The sequence below is a fragment of the Podarcis vaucheri genome (assembly GCF_965113315.1).
Source record: "Podarcis vaucheri genome assembly, chromosome: Z".
Classification (NCBI taxonomy): domain Eukaryota; kingdom Metazoa; phylum Chordata; class Lepidosauria; order Squamata; family Lacertidae; genus Podarcis; species Podarcis vaucheri.
The window spans coordinates 22,070,665-22,084,160 of NC_138758.1; positions in this window are offsets into that span (position 1 = coordinate 22,070,665).

Consider the following 13,496-nt stretch of genomic DNA (forward strand, 5'->3'; position numbering starts at 1 on the left):
TGGCGGTTCGAATCCCCGCAACGGGGTGAGCTCCCGTTGCTTGGTCCCTGCTCCTGCCAACCTAGCAGTTCGAAAGCACGTCAAAGTACAAGTAGATAAATAGGTACTGCTCCGGCGGGAAGGTAAACAGCGTTTCCGTGCGCTGCTCTGGTTCTCCCAAAGCAGCTTTGTAATGCTGGCCACATGACCCGGAAGCTGTCTGCGGACAAATGCCAGCTACCTCGGCCTATAGAGCAAGATGAGTGCCAAAACCCCTTTTATCACTACAGTGGTACCTTGGGTTAAGTACTTAATTCGTTCCGGAGGTCCGTTCTTAACCTGAAAGTGTTCTTAACCTGAAGCACCACTTTAGCTAATGGGGCCTCCTGCTGCCGCCGCGCTGCCGCCACGCGATTTCTGTTCTCATCCTGAAGCAAAGTTCTTAACCCAAGTACTATTTCTGGGTTAGCGGAGTCTGTAACCTGAAGCGTATGTAACCTGAAGCGTATGTAACCCAAGCTACCACTGTACTGTTAATACTGTGTATCAATACTGTTGAAGGGAGTGTTGGGCTTCACCCCTAACTCCTTTCAGACCTCTGCCCTTTCATGTATTAGCGAAAATTAACAATATGGTTTCATTCAGTATTAAATGAGTCAAAATTTCGCTGGAGACAATTACCCAATAAATTTTCATTTTCGAATTGTCAGAGTATGCTGCCACCTCAACCACAAATGTATTTTGTGAAATGTTACCCCCCCCCGAAACCCCCTGCTGTGAAGGTGGAGAATTTTGGGGTACCATTTTGGTTCTCCTTTCCCATCCATTTGGACATGCATGCAGCAATGTACCAGTATATATCTTCATCGGCTATAGGACTCTGTTATTTTTTGTTATTACCTGTAAAGCCAGCATGTTGCCCTCCAGACAGTTGCTGGACTACAATTTCCATAAGCCCTGACCACCAGCCACCCAGTATTTTGAGGGCACCACACATTGTCTCCCCCATGCCTCTCTCTTCTTCAGCTGCTTCTGACTGCCACATTCTATGTTCCAGAATGGCAGGCCATGACATCCATTTATTTACGTTAGGAGTTTGGGTGTTGCAATCAGGTTGCTTTACTGCTGAGTTTATCTTACTCAAAGGGCAGGAGAAGGGAAGTATGATAAAATCATATGCTGATTTCAAACAGTCTAGTGATGTAGGGATAAGAACTTGAGAAAATTACTGGGATGCACTTTAGGAAGCTGTTCTATATAAACCAGGGAAAGCCAACATGGCTATCCTCCAACTCAGCTCCAGCCAGCATGACCCATGGTCACAGAAGATGGGAACTGTTCTCCAGCCTCATCTGGAGAGTGCACGTTGACTGCCCCGGGCGTAAATATTGCATTTGCCCCCTTTTGAGGGATTTCTAAAGCAGCACCAAAGGTATCTACCAAATTATAAAGAGATGTAATACTGTCAAAAGTAGAAGGTGTGTTTACCTTGCCTGAATATTTTTTTTTAAAGAAAAAACGTGCAGCATTTTGCTGTTTTTTAAGTCTCCATTTCCAAATGCCTCTAAATAGAAAAGCTTCTGGAATTACAGTTGACACTGTGTTGGCATAATAGCTCTCACTTGTGCTTTCCTGGGCACCTTTGTTTCGAGAATTTGGGGTTGAAAAAGTCAGAGCCGATGGCAGAAGCAGCTCAGGGGTGGAGGGATTGAAAGGGCTTAAATCAATATGTACCAGCAGTCTTCATTAATCGTGGATCTCAGACAATTATACTCATGCCAGCAGCTGGAAGGCAAATCCATCAACCAGGATACTTTACTGGGAACCTTGTCTGTTGCCATGCTTTGGGCATTTAGAGAAAGAGACTGTTTTGGACTTCCCTTATCTCTTTAGTAACATGCCTTAGCTCTGCACCAGATCATTGGTTTTCATCGTGGTGCATACTGACTGACAGAGGCTGTCCAGCATTTCAGACAAAGCCTAAGACCTTCTGCATGCAGAGCAGATGCTTTGCCATTGAGCTGCAGCACTTCCTCACCTCAACCTGGGTCCCACTGGCCAGCTTTTTCACCCTATCTCTGACACTTTTAACTAGCTGGCACTTCATATTGCTGCAATCCTAATCATGCCCACTCATTTACTCAATGGGACTTACGGTGCCCAAACGTAATTCAGGGTCCTAATTTCAGATTAAAACTTGCCCGCTTTTTGCAAATGATTCTTGCCTGCCTGACACAAACTGGAAACAAGGTGAGAACATTCTAGGACAAAAACTGTCTCACAACTATATTAATAGCTGATCTGCTCACCGGTTGTTATGTAGGTGATAATGCTTCTCACCCTTTGAGCATCGAAACCAAAATTTACCCTCAACCAACTAGACCACTAGAACTGGACAGATGAGGATCTTCAAAATAAAAGCAGAAGATGGGTTTAGGTTAAGCATTAAATGAGGTTAGGTGGGGCAAAATATGGGAGTCTGTACCACTGAAGTCAACTCTGCAGAGGTGAGGCCAAATACATCCTTCCAGGCATCTCCAGCTGCTCCTCAAGGCTCTCCACAACCACATCCGTCAACAGCTCACAGCGTGTTTTCACTTGGCTAGAATGTGTTCTTGAACTCTGATGATGCCTCTTGCTTTCCTGGATGGAATGCAAAGAGGGGTGTGTGAGTGTGTGCAGTACCATTTTGAAAAAATGCTTTTATTTTTTGAAATAAACACAAATTACTCTTCCCAGTACTGGGCATCAGAAGGTTGCTCAGAAGGGAAAGTGGCCCTCAAGGAAAGTGGTTGAAAATGATTCCTGCCCCTCCTTGTGATGCTGGTTACAGATGTGCAGAGTTGCCCCCAAATTGGGGGGGGGGGGATCACACGTGCATGACATCACATGTATGCTACCCCTCCACCCCAGTCAGGCTGTGAAATATACTCAGAGTCGCAAAGTGATTTCATGCTCTTTATTCAGCTCATAGTGGTGAGGAGGAATAAATGAAAGTCCCCTCACAGTATCTGCTTTATATACATTATTTACACAATGGGCTGCACATGATTGGCTAATTCCAGAATTCTACTGTAAGCCAATCAGGTTGTGGATTCACTTCTATCTGGAGCATGATTGGGTGGTTCCTGCCAACCAATCATACTGCTGCATTGTTCTAGGAGCAATCAGACTGCTGCATTCTGAATCCTATTGTTCTAGGACCAATCAGACTGCTGCAGTTTGGATCCTATTCAACTCAGTACATAACAGGCTGGCTCGATCCGCCACCCCCACACCTCCTACCAGCTGCCTTACCTTTGTGAAAGGGACACACTAGGTGGCTTTTATGAGGTCTCTAGACCTTTTTCAGTTCCAGTTAACATAGGGGAGGGGAAAAAAAATGTTAACAATGCTGATTTGCAAAAATGGGCGAAGCAAGTTGATAGGATAGTTACAAACAGATATGTGAGGAAAGAATACAATAAAAAATAAAAAATACAATAATAGTAGTGTGTTTCTAACATAGAAATAAATAATTATAGTGAAGTTTACCCTTAACTCCTAAAACAGCATTTGTCCTACATGCTACTTCCTACACCTTTATGAAGACAAAAGCCTAGAGAAACCTGAAGTATGTAAAGGAAGAGTCCACCCAGGCTTGCTCGTATCAGTGGGGACGTGGGTGGCGCTGTGGTCTAAAAACCACAGAGCCTAGGGCTTGCCGATCAGAAGTTCGGTGGTTCGAATCCCCGCGATGGGGTGAGCTCCTGTTGCTCGGTCCCAGCTCCTGCCAACCTAGCAGTTCGAAAGCACATCAAGTGCAAGTAGATAAATAGGTACCGCTCCGGCGAGAAGGTAAACAGCGTTTCCGTGTGCTGCTCTGGTTCACCAGAAGCGGCTTAGTTATGCTGGCCACGTGACCTGGAAGCTGTACGCTAGCTCCCTCGGCCAATAAAGCGAGATGAGCGCTGCAACCCCAGAGTCGGCCACGACTGGACCTAACGATCAGGGGTACCCTGCAGTAGCATACCCTCCAACATTTCTCTGATGAAAATAGGGGTGTCCCATTCCACAATGATGATTTTATTATTTTTACCCCTCACATCTTACTAGGCTGCCCCAGCCACTCTGGGAAGCATCCAACATATATAAAAACATAATAAAACATTAAACATTTTTTAAAGAAATCTTCCCTATACAAGATTGCCTTCAGACGGCTTGGGGGGTCAGATAGCTTCACACCATCCAACATTTCTCCAACGAAAATAGGGACATCCAAAGGAAAAGTGGGACATTCCGGGACCAAACCAGAAATTGGGACAGCTTCTCTAAATCATGGATGTCCCTGGAAAATAGGGACACTTGGAGGGTCTGCAGTAGTAACATCTGAAATGCAGGACTTCATGATGACAGAGGCCCCCAACATATGCCCCTAAGCAGTGTCCCTGCTTATGGGGGTTCAGTGCAGGATCCAATTACCAGACACTAACAAGGAGGGTTCTCTTCATGAGACCTGTGGTCTGTTTACCACCCCAGTTTGCCATGCAGAATAGAACTATTACTATTTGAAATGGCATTCTTATGTATCTACATCTTTTTAAAGCTTGGACTCGGTATTTAACAAATGCATGGTAGGAATTGTGTGGCCAGTGAAATGGAGAATATTTTACTGATGTTCAAAGTAGGAATGGATTCACCTGTTAATTTCAGTTTCTCATTTTTCCAGTCTAATATATGAATCTTTATAAACATTGTTGCCTGGAGAACTGCATCACAAGATTTGGAGAAGTAAGAATTTTGAAAGCTAGTCATGAATATTCACTAGCAGAGTCTGATCCAAACCTGGAAACATTATGGTTAAATGGCATTTTATTGCAACTGCTGTCAATATTTTACATCATAAAATATGGGTTCAGCTTTGGGGCGCATTTCATGTTGTTTGCCATGTGTGCCAAAATAGTTGGTTCCTGCCCTGCAAAGGGATTAATACTGGACTGGAACTAACAGTTATGAATATGTGACACACTTCTCCACAATGCTGTAGCTTAGATATGAAACTGGAGAAGAATAGCAATGACAGTTCCCTTTTGTGGAAGATAAAACATCCAGGCTTGCATGGATTCTGCTATGTATTTTTTTAGAAAGGTGACATAGTTATTGCATTAGGAAAATAATGTGATAAGACATCATGAATACCTCAACTTTATAGCTGTTGCAAAGGTATTAATGTAATATCAGAAACTTACGTTCATGAGCAGAAATGTTTTACTACAATAAGCTTCCAGCAATAGTAGCAGGTTTTGATAAAGGGTGATATTTTGGCAAAGAGGTGTATGCACTATGTTGAGGGACGAAGAGCTGTCAACTAAAGAGGATGAGGGCCCAGAAACTGTCAGCTAAAGATAATATTCAATTGAGATCTATTCCCCAGTAACTTAAGCCTATTAGATCTTATTCCTCCCTCTGAGACAGCAGAGAACAAGTATTTGTCTTCTACATGATAGCCCTCAAATGTTTGAAAAGGCTACTATGCCCCCTCTTGCCTTTGCTTCTCCAGGCTAAACATGCTTAATTCACTCATTCTATACCACAGACTGCCTTTTCCCCTTCCTTGGAATCTCTTCCAATTTGTCTACATCCTTCTTAAAATATCGTGCCCAGGACAGAACTGGACACCATAGTTCAAATGGAGTCTAACTAGAGGAATTATTATGTCTTGTGACTTGGAAGCTATGGTTTGATTAATGGAACCTAAATTTGCATTCACCTCTTTTGCAGCTGCATCACACTGCTGACCCCCATTAATGTTTTGATCAACACCAATCCTGATATACTTTTAATGTTTACTATTGTCATACTAAATATCCCCATCTGATGTCTGTGATTTTTTTAATTTACCCAAACGAATAACTTTGCATTTATGGTTTTTGAATTTTATTTTGATGGGATATTTAGTATTTAGTATACCAAATTTCTGTTCTACCAAGGACATTTTGAATAATATTCCTGTCTTCTGTTAGCATTCCCTCCCAATTTTATTTTTTTGTCATCTGCAATTTTGATACAGAGTCCCATCACTTCTTCATCTAATCCGATTGGGCAAAGCTTTGTCCCTCCAGATGTTGCTGAACTACATTGACTATTTACAATGGCCATTGCTGCCATGGCTGATGGCCAAATATCTGCAGAGCCAGAGGTTCCTGTCAACAGAACTAGATAATTGATAAAACTGTTGATGTGCACCATGCCCAGAACAGAGACCTGCGACACCCCAAACAAAGCCTCTCTACAGTTTGATGGGAAGCAGTTAGTTTCTCAGACACACCACTAGAAATCCAATTAAAACAAACATTTTGGCAGGATTTATTCTTTACAAACCCATGCTGGTTTCTACTAATTACTGCATTGTTATAAAAATGCTTACAAAGTGACTCCTTTATAATGATCGGTTTCAGTGTGTTCCCTGGAATAAAAGTCAGACAGACCAGTCTCTAAATTCCTGAGTCTTCCTTCTCTTCCCGTTGTGAGCTTTAACTGGATATGTGTTTTATTTTAAAGTATATTTTATTAACTTTTCCATTAATGCAATGGTCCAGAACTGGAGGTTCCAGGGCTGGCTCACCCATGAAGCAAGGTTAGGGGACTGCCTCAAGTGGCAGGATCCACTGAGACACCAGATCACAGTGTCAATATTTCTTCTCCCTTGTTCCTGATGTTCCTGATGTAGATCTTCTCTTTTGATTTACAATGTGATGGTACATGTATATTATTATTATTATTATTAAATTATAATGTAATGTATTGTTTGTTTGCTACATAAAGTCTCTACAAAACATAAAATCGGAAAAAATAACAATATGTTACAATAAAAACTACACAATAGGACAGACCCAGTATAACAGCAGTCCCCTGAAATAAAAATAATTTTAAAATGGTGGCAAACCATATCATTCAGCAATACTCTAAAACCCAAAGAATGTAGAACCCAAAGGATATTTCACGTTTTCACTTTAAATATTTATATACCACCCAATAACAAAGGTTTTTGCGCTGTTTGCTAATAGCAATTGAAACCACAAATAATAATAATAATAATAATAATTTTTTATTTATACCCCGCCCTCCCCAGCCAAGGCCGGGCTCAGAGCGGCTTACAAGCAATAATAAAAACAAGATGAATGATTACAATTTAAAAACAAAAATAAAATACAACATTAAAATAATGGAACATTAAAATATTAAAATGTAGCCTCATTGCAGGAGAAGGAAAAGAAAAAAGAAAATGGGGGGGAGGGAATCAAATTGGCTCCAAGCCAAAGGCCAGGCGGAACAACTCTGTCTTACAAATGCAATATAAGTGAGAACATTAATGGAGCAGAACTAGAGGAATTCACAGATGCCTCATTTGGGGAGTGGGCAGTTAAAAACATGAAGAACTGTTCCCACAATGCACAGACAAAACGAGTTGGTTGCAGCTATTTTGGAACAAGACAAAACAAGAAGGTATGTTGGTGATTTGGCTGTGCTAAGCTGCATTGAATAAATAGCGCCCTTATGTTATTCTGCAGCAGATATGATAGAACATAATCCAGCCGTAGTTTGTATTTAAGTATTTAAGTCCAACTGAACACAGTAGGAGAGATCCATACACACACTTAACAGTGCAATGCAAATAGTATACTCTCAGAAGTCCCATTTTGTTACGTAATTGGTAACAGTACCAGGTAAGGGTATTTTAGAATTTCAGCCTTTCCCCCCCATAAAAGTCAATGATACTTAAATGTGCTTAACACTGCAAATGATTTTAAATAAGAAATGTTTACAATGTAAGTAAGAAAAAGAAATGGACAAGTGAATAAAATGCAAAATTTAAATACTTGATAGTGGCATTTTTACCAGCAGATGTCATCTTACTATATCAATATAAGATGTTTTAATTGTTTCTATGTATATGTATATGTATACACACACACACACACAAACATATATAAATATACATACACACACACATACATTTATATCTGTAGGAGGAAAAAAGAATATTCTAAATGTTATTCTAATGCTTGTAAGGGGCACCATGACACCCTCAGACACACTCCAAGACCACCTGCAGCACCCAGTTTTTATTTTTAAAATGAGATTTCTATTTTGTCATTTGACTGAGTTTATTTATTTATTTTTACCAGACATCTTTATTGAAAGTTTAAAAATATATAATTATATGTGCACTAAACATGGTGAGATGTAAATAAAAGAAATAAAAAGAAGTAGAGAAACAGCACCTGTGTAGAAGGGAAAGTAAAGGCGGAAGGAGAAAAAAAACACCCAAAATTGTATATTTTACAAAGTTATTATTGTACTTCACCAGATCTTAACCTATTACAGTATTTGTAAGAATGGATTCCAAATATCATTGAATTTGTCCATGGCAAGTCTGCATTTAATGCAAGGTTTTGAGTTTGTATAAGTCTTCAATCCAATTGTAGAAGGGAGCTGCATTTTCATTTTTCCAGTCATTTTGCTGTGGTAAGGGCGCAGAGAGTCCACTCATATTGTCCTTTTGTAAGGTTCCATGTGCTGGAAAAGGATATTTTGCACTGTAAATGTAAGGTTATTCCGTACAGTTCTTTTGATAGTTTCAATTACCTTCTGCCTAAAATCTTTCAATATAGGACAATAAAAAAGCATGTTTTATAGAAGCATTATCCCTATTGCATCTTCAACAGTTAGATACCTTAGATAGCCCTTTTTAAAATAAACATAATGGGGTCCAGTGGACATCACCAGATGGGCAGCATCAAAATCAGATTGATTATATTCTCTGCAGCCAAAAGCAAGACCTGGAGCTGACTGTGGCTCAGATCATCAGCTTCTTATAGCAAAATTCAAGCTTAAACTGAAGAAAGTAGGAAAAACCACTGGGCCAGTAAGATACAATCTAAATCAAATCCCTTATGAATACACAGTGGAAGTGAGGAACAGGTTTAAAGATTTAGATTTGGTGGACAGAGTGCCTGAAGAACTATGGATGGAGGCTTGTAACATTATACAGGAGGCAGCAACCAAAACCACCCCAATGAAAAGGAAATGCAAGAAAGCAAAGTGACTATCCAACGAGGCCTTACAAATAGCGGGAGAGAGAAGGCAAGCAAAATGCCAGGGAGATAGTGAAAGATACAGAAAATTGAATGCAGATTTCCAAAAAATAGCAAGGAGAGACAAGAGGGCCTTCTTAAATGAGCAAAACAACAAAATGGGAAATACCAGAGATCTGTTCATGAAAATTGGAGATATGAAAGGAACATTTTGTACAAAGATTACCATAATAAAAGACAAAAGTGGAAAGGACCTAACAGAAGCAGAAGACATCAAGAAGAGGTGGCAAGAATACACAGAGGAATTATACCAGAAAGATATGGATGTCTCGTACATCCCAGGCAGTGTGGTTGCTGACCTTGAGCCAGACATCCTGGAGAGTGAAGTCAAATGGGCCATAGAAAGCACTGCTAATAACAAGGCCAGGGGAACTGATGATATTCCAGATGAACTATTAAAATTTTTAAAAGATGATGCTGTTAAGGTGCTACACTCAATATGCGAGCAAGTTTGGAAAACTCAGCAGTGGCCATAGGATTGGAGAAGATCAGTCTACATCCCAATCCCAAAGAAGGGCAGTGCCAAAGAACGCTCCAACTACCGCACAATTGCACTCATTTCACACGATAGCAAGCTTATGCTTAAAATTCTACAAGGCAGGCTTAAGCAGTATGTGGACCGAGAACTCCCAGAAGTGCAAGCTAGATTTTGAAGTGACAGAGGAACCAGAGACCAAATTGCAAACATGTGCTGGATTATGGAGAAAGCTAGAGAGTTCCAGAAAAACATCTACTTCTGTTTCATTGACTACTCAAAAGCATTTGACTGTGTCGACCACAGCAAACTATGGCAAGTTCTTAAAGAAATGGGAGTGCCTGATCACCTCATCTGTCTCCTGAGAAATCTCTATGTGGGACAAGAAGCTACAGTTAGAACTGGATATGGAACAACTGATTGGTTCAAAATTGGGAAAGGAGTACGACAAGGCTGTATACTGTCCCCCTGCTTATTTAACTTATATGCAGAATTCATCATGTGAAAGGCTGGACTGGATGAATCCCAAAGATTGCCGGAAGAAATATCAACAACCTTAGATATGCAGATGACACAATCTTGATGGAGGCTGGAATTAAAGAACCTTTTAATGAGGGTGAAAGAAGAGAGTGCAAAATATGGTCTGAAGCTCAACATCAAAAAAACTAAGATCGTGGCCACTGGTCCCATCACCTCCTGGCAAATAGAAGGGGAATAAATGGAAGCAGTGAGAGATTTTACTTTCTTGGGTTCCATGATCACTGCAAATGGTGACAGTAGTGACGAAATTAAAAGATGCCTGCTTCTTGAGAGAAAAGCAGTGACAAACATAGACAGCATCTTAAAAAGCAGAGACATCACCTTGCCAACGAAGGTCATAGAATCATAGAATCATAGAATAGAATCATAGAGTTGGAATAGACCACAAGGGCCATCGAGTCCAACCCCCTGCCAAGCAGGAAACACCATCAGGGCACTCCTGACATATGGTTGTCAAGCCTCTGCTTAAAGACCTCCAAAGTAGGAGACTCTACCACACTCCTTGGCAGCAAATTCCACTGTCGAACAGCTCTTACTGTCAGGAAGTTCTTCCTGACAGTTTAGGTGGAATCTTCTTTCTTGTAGTTTGGATCCATTGCTCCGTGTCCGCTTCTCTGGAGCAGCAGAAAACAACCTTTCTCCCTCCTCTATATGACATCCTTTTATATATTTGAACATGGCTATCATATCACCCCTTAACCTCCTCTTCTCCAGGCTAAACATGCCCAGCTCCCTTAGCCGTTCCTCATAAGGCATCGTTTCCAGGCCTTTGACCATCTTGGTTGCCCTCCTCTGGACACGTTCCAGTTTGTCAGTGTCCTTCTTAAACTGTGGTGCCCAGAACTGGACACAGTACTCCAGGTGAGGTCTGACCAGAGCAGAATACAGTGGCACTATTACTTCCCTTGATCTAGATGCTATACTCCTATTGATGCAGCCCAGAATTGCATTGGCTTTTTTAGCTGTCGCGTCACACTGTTGGCTCATGTCAAGTATAGTTAAAGCTGTGGTTTTCCCAGTAGTGATGTATGGAAGTGAGAACTGGACCATAAAGAAGGCTGATCGCCGAAGAATTGATGCTTTTGAATTCTGGTGCTGGAGAAGACTCTTGAGAGTCCCATGGACTGCAAGAAGATCAAACCTATCCATTCCGAAGGAAATCAGAAGAGGGCGACAGGGGACAAGATGGTTGGACAGTGTTCTCGAAGCTACCACCATGAGTTTCACCAAACTGTGGGAGGCAGTGGAAGACAGGAGTGCCTGGCGTGCTCTGGTCCATGGGGTCACAAAGAGTCGGACACCACTGACTAAATAACAACAAATGGGGTCCAGTATATTCTAAATATTTTTTGTTGTTGTATGAGCCTCAATCTAAGGTCCAGAGACACCCTTGTTATAGCACTTTAAACAGTTTCTCACTCTATGGTCAAAATTGAGGTCTCTAATTCTTTATTCCATTCTTCCCTCAGTTTATCAAATTGGTTTGCTAGTAACAAAGATTTATACATATGTTAATGGCCAGGTTTTTTTTGTTGCGTAAGAATTAATCAGCTGCTTCAATATCTCTGGGGTCTCTGAGACTGTAAAAGCTGTTGGTCTGTAGATGGTGGTTAGCAAGTGTTTTATCTGGAGATACTGCCATTGAGCATTTGTAGGTAATCTGCATTTGTCTCTTAAGACGGAATAAGTATAAAATTCATCCTATTTGTTTATCAGCTGGTCTAATGTTAAGACACCCAAATTCATTGAATTTATTTATATGTTGCTTTTCCACAATAAGCTGTGCCCTAAGCAGCTTACAGCAAACATTCAAAACATTGAAACACAAAGCATTAGAAATGCAAACATATAAAATACAGAACATGTAAGTAAATTTTAAAATGACAAAAGCCAACAATTTGGCAAACACAGAATAAATTCAGTATTACCCCCCACACACACACCCTCAACTAATCTAGGTTTTCATAGATAAATACAAACTAAAACAAGAGTTAACCAACAACAGAGTTTCTGGTATGGGTCTCCAAGGAGCCTGGTTTTAATACAGTTCAGAATGGAGGAGATTACATACAACTGGCTCCTATATCCTTACTCTAGAGAAGGCTGATAGGAGCAAAAAGCATATATTAGTTGCAAGTACCAACTGCATGTACTTATTGCAATTGAGAGGTATTGCCTTTTGGTGGAGCTGTTTTGGTCTGTTTCCTTTGCCTAGGCATGTAAGCATTTTGCCTGTTTTGGATGGGGGGGGGGTGGAATCTGAGCACTGATTAGTTTTCTTCTCTGATATGGCTATTTTACGGTGCTGATGACTTTTTAAAAAATAAAAATAAAAAATGCTTTTCAAGTGTGCCCCTGGACTCCTAAAGGTTTGTGGCTCCTATACCATTGCCATGCTTGATTTCTTGCACTTAAGCTTAGTAATTTTACCGTGTTGGGTGAATTAAACTGTTAAAGCAACACACAGTAAAATAGATGGTAACAGAACAAGCATTGCAGCAATTTACAATAAATAAAACATAGCACTGCTATTTCTGGATCACAATTCCCTGTAATTGTGGAAGTGTCTCCCCTAAGCAAAGCTCTTTATGTTTTAGGGAATTATTATCATGTGCTCAGCTCAGGCCATCTAGAATGTTGAGTACTGATTATGGACTATTACAGCTCTTTGAAATTTTATTAAAATAATAAGCTCATTGCCAGCTAAAGGTATGTAATTATATACTTGAAAATAACTATCATTTAGGCTCTGCAGTAAAAAGCACCATGTAGCCTCTATAAATTCCCACTTGTGCTGTTCAAAAATGACCCCCTTCTCAATTATTCTGATAAACTCATGCAGACTAGGAGTTAACTTTGGATTGTAGGGCTGTATCTAGTGGAGAAGCATTTATTCAATTGAAGGCACCATTATAGTCAGTATCTGCTAAATAATGTAGACATGCTGACCCTTCGAGCTTTGAGCTTTGAGAGGGATTGATTTATGCAGTTTGTAACTGGTGAGTGTAGCGTTTAGGAAGAAAGCATGGAATTTGGCTAGTTTGTTCAAATCAATATCTCAAATCCAGCTTTTCTATTTATTTATTTATTTTGCTTTTTTGGTACCCAGACCCACACATACCCCTTGCCTGTCCTGCCACACCTCTTGTCCCTAGTTTTTCACCAGCCATACATTGATTCCTTTCTTCAGTTACGGTATATGCGTCTTTCACTCACTGTTCCCTCAGGTCCAAACTTACCAGCTCTGTAGTTACTTCACTAACATGGCTACACCTCACCCCCAAATACAATTAAATCACAGGGACTGTAGCTTACCCATCAAAGAGCTACAATTCTCAGCATGTTTAACAAACTATAGTTTCCAG